Source organism: Lactuca virosa, chromosome 9 (assembly GCF_052849685.1).
Source record: "Lactuca virosa cultivar CGN04683 chromosome 9, Lactuca_virosa_CGN04683_v6, whole genome shotgun sequence".
NCBI lineage: Eukaryota > Viridiplantae > Streptophyta > Magnoliopsida > Asterales > Asteraceae > Lactuca > Lactuca virosa.
The window spans coordinates 3,645,101-3,658,333 of record NC_136434.1 but is presented as its reverse complement, the minus strand read 5'-3'; the positions used below and the strand labels follow the sequence as shown (position 1 = coordinate 3,658,333).

Below are 13,233 nucleotides of genomic sequence, written 5' to 3'. Positions count from 1 at the left end.
TCAGATCTGAAACTTTTTCCTTCAGATCCACACTTTCTCATCTCAGATCTAAACTTTTTCTTCATATCTAAACTGTATACTTTGAGATCTATGTTGGATGAAAGATCTGAACTTCTTTCTTTTAGATCTGAAACTTTTTCATTCAGATCTACACTTTCTCATCTCAGATCTAAACTTTTTCTTCAGATCTAAATTGTATACTTTGAGATCTATGTTGGATGAAAGATCTGAACTTCTTTCCTTCAGATCTGAACTTTTTCTTCAGATCTAGACCGTATATGTATTTTATGCTTTGAAAGTTATGTTGGATGAAAGATGTAAACATTATTTTTTTCAGATCTATACTATATAAATATTTTATGCTTTGAAAGTTATGCTGGATGAAAGATGTAAACATTGTTTTTTAGATCTGGATTGTGTATGTATTTTATATCTACAAATATGTTGGGTAGAACAATGGGTAGATGAAATAGATGATGTGTGTTAAAATGATGAGAGGCCTCGATGTTCACGATGTTTAAGATGATCCAGTCGTCTAGCGGAGTATAAATGACGACCACGGACTTTTCTAGGCAGTCCAGTGGACCGCTAGCAAGCTCGCAACCTGTAGGTGTTTTTGAAGATGTACTCCATCCCCCCTGGTTGCCTTACGGACACATATGGCTGAGGAATCCCCTTAGCAGTAGTGCCCATCCCGATGAAATTCCTTAGGATAGGTCCCTTATAATAGATGCTTTAGAGAGGTAAAGTGAGGATAACGGGAAGGGGTAATCGGGCTAGTGATTTGATGAAAATAAATAATGAACTTATTATTGTGGGTTGAAAACCCTATATGCTCACCAGGCTCCCCAGCCTGGCCCACTCAGTTTTCTTGTATTACAGGTAGTGGCAAAAGCATAGTTGGATGACTTGACGAGAGATTATGGATTTGAGGCCAGATTGTGTTTTGTGGCCTAGAATGTTTATTTCTTTTTGGTTTATGTTTATGGTCTGTATCGATGATTGACATCCCGAGTTTTTGTAATGTAATGAAAATACATTTCTTTAAGAAATGCTTTGATAAAATTTATATTATATTTTATTTTGGGAACAAATTCCGCAATACTTTTCTTAAGAAGCATAAACGAAATCGGTCTTTTCTGGCCGTAAAAATGGGGATGTCACAAAGATACATAAAATGTCCAAATTACCCCTAAAATATTTTGAAATTTGAATTTTTTTTAAAAAAAAATTAATAATAAATGTAATAATATTCTTTCAAGAATGATTCCATTTTTTTCATTGATCCAATGACTAGGATTTAGTTACACGGTTAAACAATAGTTGCTAATACAAATAATCACAACCATATATATATATATATATATATATATATATATATATATATATATATATATATATATATATATATATATATATATATTCTTTTTTTCTTACTATAAACTTAATATAATATATTTTGTATGACATAAGTTATTATGGTACTGTTATCTTATTGTATTTTTCTGTTTGATAAATGGTATTGTCTTAAACACAAGTTATCTTTAGAAAAAAAAACATTTCTCAAGCAAATGATTTTAATGTTGTTAAAATAGTGATATTGATCGTAAGATCGTACGATCTTATAATCTTACCTAAGCAAAATGAACTCGATCATACTTGGGCTGTTTTTCTAGATAAATTAGGGTATGATCGTAAGTTCGTATAAATGATTGTAAGATCAGTACTATTTAACATTATAAAAAAATTCTAATATTTTTTTGGACTAATTAAGTGCATTGAATATGAACCATATAAAACTTTATTCAAAGTTTTATTTTTAAATAATTTACTGAAGATGTATTCTTCATGTTTTAAAGTAGAGATGAACATTAGGACCGTTGGAACCGGAACCGGAATTGATAACAAGGTCCGGTTACCGGTTCTCCATTTTTATGAAAACCGGTCCCGGTTTGACAATTTTCTCGTGTTTTAAACTGTGCATAACTCACTCATATGAAGTTAGAATTATTTAATTTATTTTCCAACATATAATTTGGAGTTTATAATTCATTTTTTAGTGTACAAACATATGTTTTGGTTAGATATTGAATCAGACATATACCCCGAAAGAAAGAATATCGATGATGCGTTTTTTCTATTTCAACATTTTTTTTTGTTTTTTTGAATCTGTCCCATTTTTTTAAACGTTCATAACTCATTCATATGACGTCGGAAATACTTAATTTTTTCTCCAGCATTTAATTTGGTGTTTGTACTTCATTTTATACTACAAAAAAACCTTACAATGATATATGGGATCCCGGCCTTCCCAGCTTTGAATGGCATCATTTGTACGAAATTTACAAAAATAAAAAATAAAAAAATAAATAACAATTAATTTTAAAAGAAAAATAAATTCCGGAATCGTTATTTTGTGTTAGACAAAGATAATACCTTAAATTTAAATTAAGTCAATACAATTTATCAGACAAAAGTAATATATTAAGATAACAAGAAAATATTAAAAATTATTCAAAATAAATCCTTAAATTTTGATATATATATATATATATATATATATATATATATATATATGAAAAACCTTTCATATTCGGTTAGGAACCAATTTACCTAGTAAAAACTAAAATATATAAATAATTACAGGTTTTTTGGGTTTAATTGTTCGAACATGAAAGTAAAATATGAATATTTCTTTTAAAGATTTTCCAAAAATAAACATATCTAATTTAAACAAATATGTATTTTGTGCTTAAAGTTCATAAGATTTTTTATAATTTGGAAAAGTAAAAAGGTATAAGAAAATAAGAGTTATATAATGTAAAGAATTATTGCGACACGTCTTGATGATGGTTGCAAAGGGCCCACTTAACCATACGTACGTACCACTTACATGATGAATATTTTCCAAATATGTATTCCAGGTACTTGGCGAAATATTTTCCAAATCGCTTGGGAGCTTAAGGATTGAGATATCTCCCTTCAGGAGCTTTTTTGTAGAAATCTGGGGATTGGTGATCAAACTCATTTTTGGAAGGATAAATGGTGCGGTGATTTGGCTTTAAAAGATACTTTTCCGGGCTTATATAAGATTGAAGCTAATAAGAATTGCATGGTCTCAGAAAGGGTTATGATTGATGAAAAGGCTGTGTTTATTGGTGATTGGAAAAGGCCACCAAGAAGGGGCATTGAATATGAGGAGCTGGTGAGAGTGAAAGATGTTGTTGCGGGTTTCCGCTTCTGTAATCGTCTGGACTCCTGGTTGTGGAAATGTAATTTGAAAGGAAGTTTTTCGGTCCGTTCATTGAGGAACCTGATGGCACAGAAGGTGTATGATGGTGGTACTTTGCAGAGCTTCTTTTGGATAAATTGGATTCCCATCAAAATTAATTGTTTTGTTTGAAGGATGCTTTTGAACAGGATTCCGGTAGCTTGTAATTTGGTCGAAAAGGGGATTGTGCTTAACTCCACTGTTTGCACGATGTACGGAAATGTTGAGGAGTACGTCGACCACGTGTTTTTCTCATGCTCTTTTTCTTCTTTGATTTGGAATTGGTTTTCTTTTTGGTGTGGTGTGATGTCGCTGATTCCGAGTTGCATGGAAGATTTCTTGTTGTGCTTAAAAGCTCCGTTTATTGGTAAAAAGCGGAAGAAGCTATTTTTGGCCTTGTTATATACGGTGTTGTGGTTCATTTGGAAGGCGAGAAACTCGTTGGTGTTCAACAACCGGAGATGTTCCCCTTTTAGAACGGCAAATGATATCCAATTAATTGTTTTCAATTGGATCAAACATAGGTCTTTGTTTAAATCTATTTGTTGGTTTGATTTGTGCATGTCTCCTATTAATGCTTGTATTTTGTAATCTTTTTCTAGCTTCTTGCTAGTTTTCTAATGCATTTGCCGTTACAAAAAAAAAAAAAAAAAAAAAAAAAAAAAAAAAAAAAAAAACCCTTGAATTTAAGCTAACTGCCATTTTTTTCAAAGGGCCCCCGACATTTAAGTAAGAAATATATGACGTACAAGCGTTTTCTTACCTGATGTCGTTGGCTCCATTGACTAGGTAATTGCCGACCTACCCTTTCTTAATTCCTTTGCGCTCAGCTGCACCTGCACTCAATCAACACGTTTCCTACTACATTCCCATTTCACATCTCCATCATCCAAATATCTTGTAGGCCCAATACAAATACAAATAAAGTTTTACCAAAATTATTAATATACAGTAATAATTGAATTTACCACTTAATTTAAGTTTAATTGAAATTTAATTTTGTTTATTTAAAATAAATCATTGCGAATTTTAAATATGAATCCTTTGGATAGAAAAATATATAGCATAACCAAGTGGACTGTAAAACGTTTTTAGTGCTCTCTCTCTCTCTCTCTCTCTCTCTCTCTCTCTCTCTCTCTCTCTCTCTCTCTCTATATATATATATATATATATATATATATATATATATATATATAGAGAGAGAGAGAGAGAGCTAGGTTTAAATGTGGATTGACATCTAGTGTGCGGACGTGTGGACAATGCTATTTTGTGAGAATGACAAAGAAAATATGTTGTTTAATAGTATAAATACGTTCAATCTTACATAACTATTGTCATTCTCACTAATTAAATCGTATATAAGGTTATTATAGACTTTTTATTATTATTCTCATTCTGTCAGAATGTTGTCAGAATGTTTATTGAGTCGTATTCTGTAAAATGAAAATGAGGGAAAAAACGATGTTTAGCAATAAAAACTAGATGAGGAGCCCCGCGTTGCGGGGCATGGAACTAAACAGATACGATCGAAAGTTTTACGGGAAAAAATTTCAATAAAAACAGGAAAGATTTTTTTTAATTTGAAGTACAGTGTTATTCACTACATCTATACCTCAAAAATAGAAAAGTCACTGTCTCACGGTGCCGTCAATAGGTACTTCAACCTTATGTCATGTTGCCGATTGTAGACTTGGAATGTCCCTTGCATTCATCCAAAGTTCAGATGTCTTTGCATGGAATGGAATCAGTCTTTGCATTCCATTGTAAGAATGGAATGAGTTTCTTGTATTAAATATATTAACAGCAATGAGCTTTACCTAATGATTAGGGACATAAACATTCCCATCTTTGTACATAAGCCAGGCGGAATCATCAATTCCGGAGGCTTGCTGCTGTTGTTTTTGTTGCTGTTGTACCATGGGAATTGTTGTTGCAGGAATGGTGTTAGCCACGTGAGAACTAAATCCCTGTATGAAAAAAAAACACACAAATGATCAATTATCAAATCCGTCATTTTTTGAATCAAACCATCTATATTTTTTATTTTACCCATAAATCCAATAAAACACATTAAAATAATATTTTTTGGTGAATTTCGCTTCACGTTGTCGGCGACTTCATTGAAGGCGATGAACAGACACCGAAGGTTTGGGAGGAGTTCAATCGTTACTCCTCCCGCCACCCTGACGGAAAATCGAGGGTTGCATTAGCAGCGAACTCGATATCCCAATCGGCGACATCCACAGATGGTGGATTCCCTGTTCAAAAGTTGGGTGAAACCAAAAACACAACACAAACAGTGATGAAATCTGGAGGGAAGTTACAATAAAATCAAAGTCTAAGCTAGTTGAAATCTGAAATTAGAGGTGAGATACCTGGAATTCGGAAGCCGACCTTGAAACCCCTTTCAAATTCGTCGAAACCTACATAAGAATGAAATGAAATTAGACCCAGCCAGCTGATGCAAAACCGGAACGAAGCGGAGTGTTGTAACCGAGGAACAGCGAAGCGGGGTCCGGATTTGTGTACTTTTTTTTGGTCCTAACCAAATTAACAGTATGTAGGGATAGTTTTGTCCAGAACTGTTAAAATAAAAAAAATAAAAGATTAACTATAAAAACAGTATGTAAGGGCAGTTTCATCCAAAATTGTTAAATTCAAATTTTTTTATGTATAGAAACATTACGCAGGGGCATTTCAGTCCAAAACTGTTAAAATAAAAAAAATACCTATAAAATAGTATGCAGGGGCAGTTTGGTCCAAAATTGTTAAAATGATTTTTTTTTAAGTTTAAAAACAGTATACAGGGGCAGTTTGGTCCAAAAAACTTAAAATCAAATTTTTTTTAGGTATAGAAAAAGTATGCAGGGGCAGTTTGGTCCAAAAATGTTAGAATAAAAAATTTCTAACTATAGAAACAGTATGCAGGGGCAGTTTGATCCAAAAATGTTAGAATCAAAAATTTGTAACTATAAAAATAGTATGTAGGGGCAGTTTTCAGATACATTTTGGTAAATAGTTCTGTAACTATAAAAACAGTATGTAACATATAAAATATATATGTTACAGATAATTACCATACGAAGGAAATAGAGTGTTTACAAAGAATAGAAGAGTGACAGGAACGTACTGGTCTTTGAATCTAGCAAACCAATTGCGCCGGCAAAGCAGAATTCAACGGAGAAGGCAAACGTAGGTGTGGTTTCCTGTCGATGTTCTCCAATCTGTAGCAATCGATTCCAAAACTTTGTTAATACACCCGATGAGGCTGATCTAAAACCGATTGATCTGAAACTACCTGATTTGAGTGGATAAAGAATCCGTCAGGAAAAAATATCCCTGATTCCCAGACACCGCTATCACCGGCATCGGAGACACGACCGCATGTCGCCTACACCACCAAAGCATGCAAAAAAAACAAAAAAAAAACTTCTTTTTATAACATTTGGATTAACATGAAAAGAACACCATAACCAATATTTGTGATTATGTCAAAAAATTATTCTCTTATGAGCCTTTATATTATTACCAGTAAGCACAAGTGCACATGGAGGTATAGGCTCCCATCCAACCAAGTTGGCCTACAGAAACCAATGTCAACAATAATATATCAACGAATTGCATTCACTGGCTGTTCAAAAATAGAGACATTATGATCTGAAAAACGACTCGCCTACAAGTCATCATAATTCTTGTAATACTCATATTGACCAGGATTTTGTCTGCATATATTCAAAAGAAAAAGAAAAGGTGTAAATAACTTGCATCAGTCAACAGAGAGGATGGATAAAAAAATTTACATTTGGCATATATGACAGGTGTAATGTTCGATAGACATATGTGTGTAAAGCTCATTGTCCCCATAAAATGGTGACCTGCAAAATTCACATAAAGGATGTCCCTGAAACCAACCTCTTTCATTTTCAGTTCCATCAACTTCAGAGTCGCCTGTGTTTATATGTTGTTTTAATTGCGCTTTCGAATAAAGCTTCTGTTCACAGATAAATACCTGATGCATTCCATATGTAGATAAAGCAATCACATCAGACAACTAAGATATAAACAGAAACTCCAAAGGGTAAAGAAACAACCTTAATAAATAAAAGATCAATAAACGAAACGTGCATCAAGTAACATAAATCTTAATAAGCATTAAAGAATTACCAAAATATCTTATTTAGTCTTTTTCATAAGACCAGTTGTAACACAGATCTGAGCTTGGGAATTATGCTCCATGTAACCATGTTGCATCTGTCATAAATGGTTAGCATTTGAAGTTAAGAATCAACATCAGGACAACATGTATAATAGTAACAGAATTTTAATTCAATTTTTATCTTGATATGGCAGTAACGAACCGGCAGATCTCAACGTGCTATATGTCACCAGAAACACAGGGCCATTATCTAAATCACACACACACAACATAATTAATCAATCAATAACAATAATCACAAGGAGAACATAAAAGATGTCTTCAATTACCTTGTTGAAGATGGCTTCAGTAAGCTTTATTTCATTTATTTACACAATCTCCATCCAAAAACACATTCGTAATCTGCAAAAAGAACCTCACCTTAGCTTTATATCATGTATTCATTTGTCATATTCGTACACCAAGATAAAATCCATACTTTGCAGATTTCTTGCATGTTTTGCAAGTTATAAAGCAGTGTGATTAGCAAACTGAATATAATCAATCACCAAGGCCAAATGGGTAAACCCTTCCGGCATGAGCATCCGCTGCTTTTAAGTAATAGGGCATCAAGCACCTTATCTTCTACAGGGGCATTCGAATCAGCAACCGTCTTCTTAAAAAAATTCCCTGAACAAACCCCTACTAAAAAATCAACAAAAAAAAAACAATATTCAACATACATTACACAGATCGAGGCTAAAAGCGTGCGAACATAGATCTACAATAACCAAAAAGTGAAGAAACAAAAACAATCTACGAACATAAATTTAAAATTAAAAACCCTAATAAGAAAGCAAACTGAGTAACCCAATTCACAGCAAACGGCAAACAGTCGGAGTGGAGAAAGTGGAAGGAGGTGTCGATGGAGATAAGGTGTCTGATACTCATCTACAAAGACCAAAAGAAAAGGATTATGCGAGAAGGGTCATAGACACCGAACAAATTCTTATCGACTTACAGAGTGGGTGAAGCGAGGTTGAAGTGATGAAGCTATGCAAACATTATGTGATGGTGACTAGTCCGACGATCTATCACTCTTTCGATGTGTCGATTTCATATATCGATGGTGGAAGTGTTGAATTCACATACCGACTGTGGTTTACCCCCGATTTCTCATTTCCCTTACTTCTGTCTTGTGTTCGTCTTCCCTATTGGCCGATCAAAACAAAAGAAACGAGTGGAGCCAAAGAATAGAAGGCTGGAAATCAGAATAGAAAACCTATCGGAGGAACAGTGCCCTGGTTAGTACGTGATGGCGGTGCTCAATCGGTTCTAAAGAGAAACCCTCACAGAGGGTAAAGGAAAGACAGTGGAAGGATCGGGAAGCAGAGGAAAAAGAACAGAAGGTTTGGATAAGGAACGGTGGAAGGAAGAAACTGGAAGGATCGATTACCTACAAGTGTGGGGATAAAATAACCGGCAAACCGACACTATTCCTAAAGATGGTCATCTTTAATATATATATATATATATATATATATATATATATATATATATATATATATATAAGAATGAATAAGAATTAGTGAGAATGCATGAAAATAACGATAGTTGTATAAGATTGAACGTAGTTAAATTACTAAAAACCTATTCTCTTAGTAATTCTCATAGAATAGCACTGTCCACACGTCCACATAATAGTTGTCCATCCACATTATAACCCTAGCCCTATATATATATATATATATATATATATATATATATATATATATATATATATATATAATGAAGTAACTGCCCAACCATATAAGCTAGAACATATTTGAATAAAATGAAGCACATTCAGTATATTTGACAGAAGACTGAAACTAGGCTACCTCACCTATTTATTAAAAAAAAAACATTTTTCTATATATAGATGTGGATATTAAATTCAACGCAACAAATATATATTTTGGACCCCGAGCTAATACTGCATGATATAACTATGTACGATAGACTTCAAGTCTTCAACCACATACTCTTTGGGCTGGGCGCCTGGGCCTGCCAAAGAGGCATGTCATGTTTTTTGCTTGGTGGGCTTAGCAAGAGTTTTTATTAACACATAATGGTTATTAAACATAAATACTTTTGAGATTTATTTTACCATATACTTATATTTTTGCAAATAAATAAATAAATAAATAAATAAATAAATAATAAAAAATAAAAAATAAAAAAAATAATCAGGTCTCAGTTTAGGGACACCATTAAACGAAAGAACCATCACCTAAGGTGTAAACTATATATATATATATATATATATATATATATATATATATATATATATATATATATATATATATATATATATATATATATATATATATCAAGGTTGCAGAAATCGCTCGACGTAGGCAAATCGGTGGACTGGGGGTCAAGAGATTAATCGGCTAAGCGGGGATTAATCGGGGACCATTAATTATTAAAAATATTATTAAAAAATTAATAAATATAACTTTAATCATAAAAAATATGAGTAAATAAGAACAATTCAACTACATGGTTTGACTCTTTTTCTAGTGTTCTTGTGAAATAAAGCCAATTCAAATACATGTTACAATTCAACACCCTGCAACATCCACACAAATCTTGAATATACAAGTTTTGAATTAAAGAACTTGTTAAAATTTATTAAATTTTACAATCACTTACAACAAACTCATGCTTGTCAACCTACTCAGATTTGGAAAATGTAAGCCCTCTCCATTTGAATCAGAGTTAATATTCTATTTCTTTATGTTTTGAATGCCTCATTATGTGATGGAGGACCATCTGTTTCCTCGCATGATCTTGCTTCTCTTTACAAACCCATCATAATGTGGTATATGAAAGAACATCTCACTCAGCATTTCATCGAACAGGTGGACTGCTTTAGTAATTTTTCCATTTCTCATCAAACCACAGTTCGAATTATGTTCTTGATACTGATAATCGAGACACTAACCTGTAATTCCAATCCAAAATCATAACTAGTAAGCACTATCGACATCAACAATTCACAGTGTCTGTGAATTCAATTCGAAATCACAAAACATCTACTGGTTACCACATCGAGATGCAAATTGCAGTTTTTAAAATCGATTAAAGGTTTATACACAAATAAAAACAGAAGTGAATTAGAGGGATATCGATTAGCAGATGATCGATTGAGATGTCGATAATAGAGTTGTGGGGTATTCGGCGCTAAAAGAAATATCAGTGATCGCTTCAGGAATCGGAGTCAAGCAGGGGAGGAGCACCAATCGGAAGAAGAGTTGATTTTGGAACCAAGAAACTTCGTGAACCGGAATCGTGAGCCGAGAAACTTCGTGACGGGAGGAGATGCAAATTCTGTTATTGCTACTAATCTGGGTCGAGATTGAAGAACTTACAGATTTCAATTTCATTCATGAAGGTGTTCATCTTCATTCGTGATGGAGAAGATGAGGCCTAATCGATTAGAATTTGGATCGAGATATGTCGATGATATTGGTGAAGAATAGTATTGTCGTCGTTCATCTTCATTCGTGAATGTGTTCTTAGAGATTTCGAGCATAGAGGCACCATAATCAACTTCAATCGATGGTGGGATAATAGATGAAGGCAATGGATGTTATAACAGGTTACAAGTCTAAAGTCTCCCACATCGCTGGTGGGATAATGTATGGAGGAAACTTATTCTTCAAAAAGGGGATCCAGCTCCTTTTAGAATCAAACCCAGCTAAGCTTTAGGCTAGCCAGCTCCTTTGAGCTGGTGGGTCTTTTATAGTTAGTCAAGCCGATTTGGACCGATTTGGAGTCTGAGTTGGACCGATTTAGTCTGATTTGGACCGAGTTGGGCCGGTTTTGACCAATATTGACCAAAGCCGATTATTTTACCCTCTAACCCTTATTCGTAGGCAGTTAGAGGCCGCCAAGCGCCTAGGCGCCGATTAATCAGCCGGCTAAGCCGATTTTTACAACCATGATATATTATATATATATATATATATATATATATATATATATATATATATATATATATATATATATATATATATATATATATATATATATATATATAGGGTTGAGATCGGTTGAGAACTCAAAGTTTCCCGAGAACCCGAGAACTAAAAGTGGAGCGTTGGATCAAAAGTAATTCGTTAAGGACATGATCGTCATCTTACCAATATCATTTAACGTTTAATTTTTTTGTGTTATTTAATATATTAATATAAATGTATAAAATTTAACAAAATAACTCAAAATTTCGGATTTATTTTAAAAAAAAATAATACTTTTCGATTTTTTTAAAAAATGGAGATTTTTTAATTTTTTTCAAAAAACATGAATTTTTCAAAAAAAAATGAATTTTTTTTAAAAAAAACTGCAATTCTTATAAAAAAACTGTTTTTTTTTTCAAAAAAAAAAACAGTATTTTCTTTCAAAAAAACTGCAAATTTTTTTTCAAAAAACAAAAAAAAAAAAATTTTAAAAAATCTGCATTTTTTTCAAAAAAAAAACTACAATTTTTGTAAAATACTGCATTTTTTCAAAAAAAAAAAAAACTGCAATTTAAAAAAAAAACTGCATTGTTTTTCCAAAAAACTACAATTTTTGTAAAAAACGGCTATTTGTTCAAAAAAAAAACTCCAATTTTATTAATCATCGCTACATATGCATATTTCTTATACTATAATATTCGTAAGTAAATCATATAAAAAATCTTATATTTATTAATCAATCTATAAACATAATAGTACAAGTATTTTATTCGATACAAAATAAAATAAAATAAAAAACTACAAAGATTCACAGTGTTATCATTTCTTCATATCAAGATTTCCATATTTTCTTCAATTTCACTTTTTACATCTTCAAAATTTTCCACATTCTTTAAAAATCTACAAGAAAATAAAGATAAAAATTTGATTAATGCAAAAACAATCACAAAAATGTACATGTATATATCATGTAAGATTCACATGTGATTCACCTGTGAATTACATGTGATTTACATGTGAATCACATGTAATTCATATGTGATTCACTTATGATTTACATGTGAATTACATGTAATTCATATGTGATTCAAATATGAATTACATGCGAATCACATGTAATTCATATGTGATTTACATGTGAATCACATGTAATTCATATGTGATTCACATGTGATTTACATGTAATTCATATGTGAATCATCTGTGATTTACATATGAATCACATGTAATTCATATGTGATTCACATGTGAATCACATGTGATTCACTTGTGAATTACATGTGAATCATATGTAATTCATATGTGATTCACTTATGAATTACATGTAAATCACATGTAATTCATACGTGATTCACTTGTGATTTACATGTAAATTACATGTGATTCATATGTGAATTACATGTGATTTACATGTGAATCACATGCAATTCATATGTGATTCACTTGTGATTTACATGTGAATCGCTACATACTTGATATTTTAGTAAGTAAAAAAAGTTGTATAAAGTTGATCGATTTTTTCAACTGATTTGAAGCATTCATAGGCTGGATATGCATACCCAAACACCATTATGTAATTTAGTAGTTTTTTCATTAGAGAAACAGAAAGTGAATTGAAATTTTGTGACAATTGAAAACAGAAAAAGTTTTGATTAACTTACACAAGTCCTCTAGTAAGAAAAGATCCAATCATCTTGTAAGCCTGTTAGAAACAATGAATACAATGTTCAAATACATCCATTCACCAACTATGAGAATAAGAAAATAAAACATGTGCAAGTTTCTTCATGTCTACTCTATTATGTTGTATCCACAACTAG

The 13,233-nt window shown here is 32.1% G+C and overlaps 1 long non-coding RNA gene across 2 annotated transcripts; it reads right to left on the bottom strand.

The window, feature by feature from the left end:
* Positions 1 to 6,901: 6,901 nt before the first annotated feature.
* On the bottom strand, positions 6,902 to 8,823 carry LOC145140847 (uncharacterized). Of its 2 annotated transcripts, none has more exons than XR_013722309.1 (7): positions 8,428 to 8,823; positions 7,906 to 8,357; positions 7,757 to 7,829; positions 7,630 to 7,677; positions 7,436 to 7,522; positions 7,184 to 7,280; positions 6,902 to 6,993 (listed from the first exon to the last, which is right to left on the bottom strand). It is a non-coding gene; the product is annotated as an uncharacterized LOC145140847 (long non-coding RNA). The 2 variants fall into 2 exon arrangements; XR_013722308.1 differs by having other exon boundaries at positions 6,906 to 6,993; positions 7,072 to 7,280.
* Between the last annotated feature and the right edge of the window lie 4,410 nt (positions 8,824 to 13,233).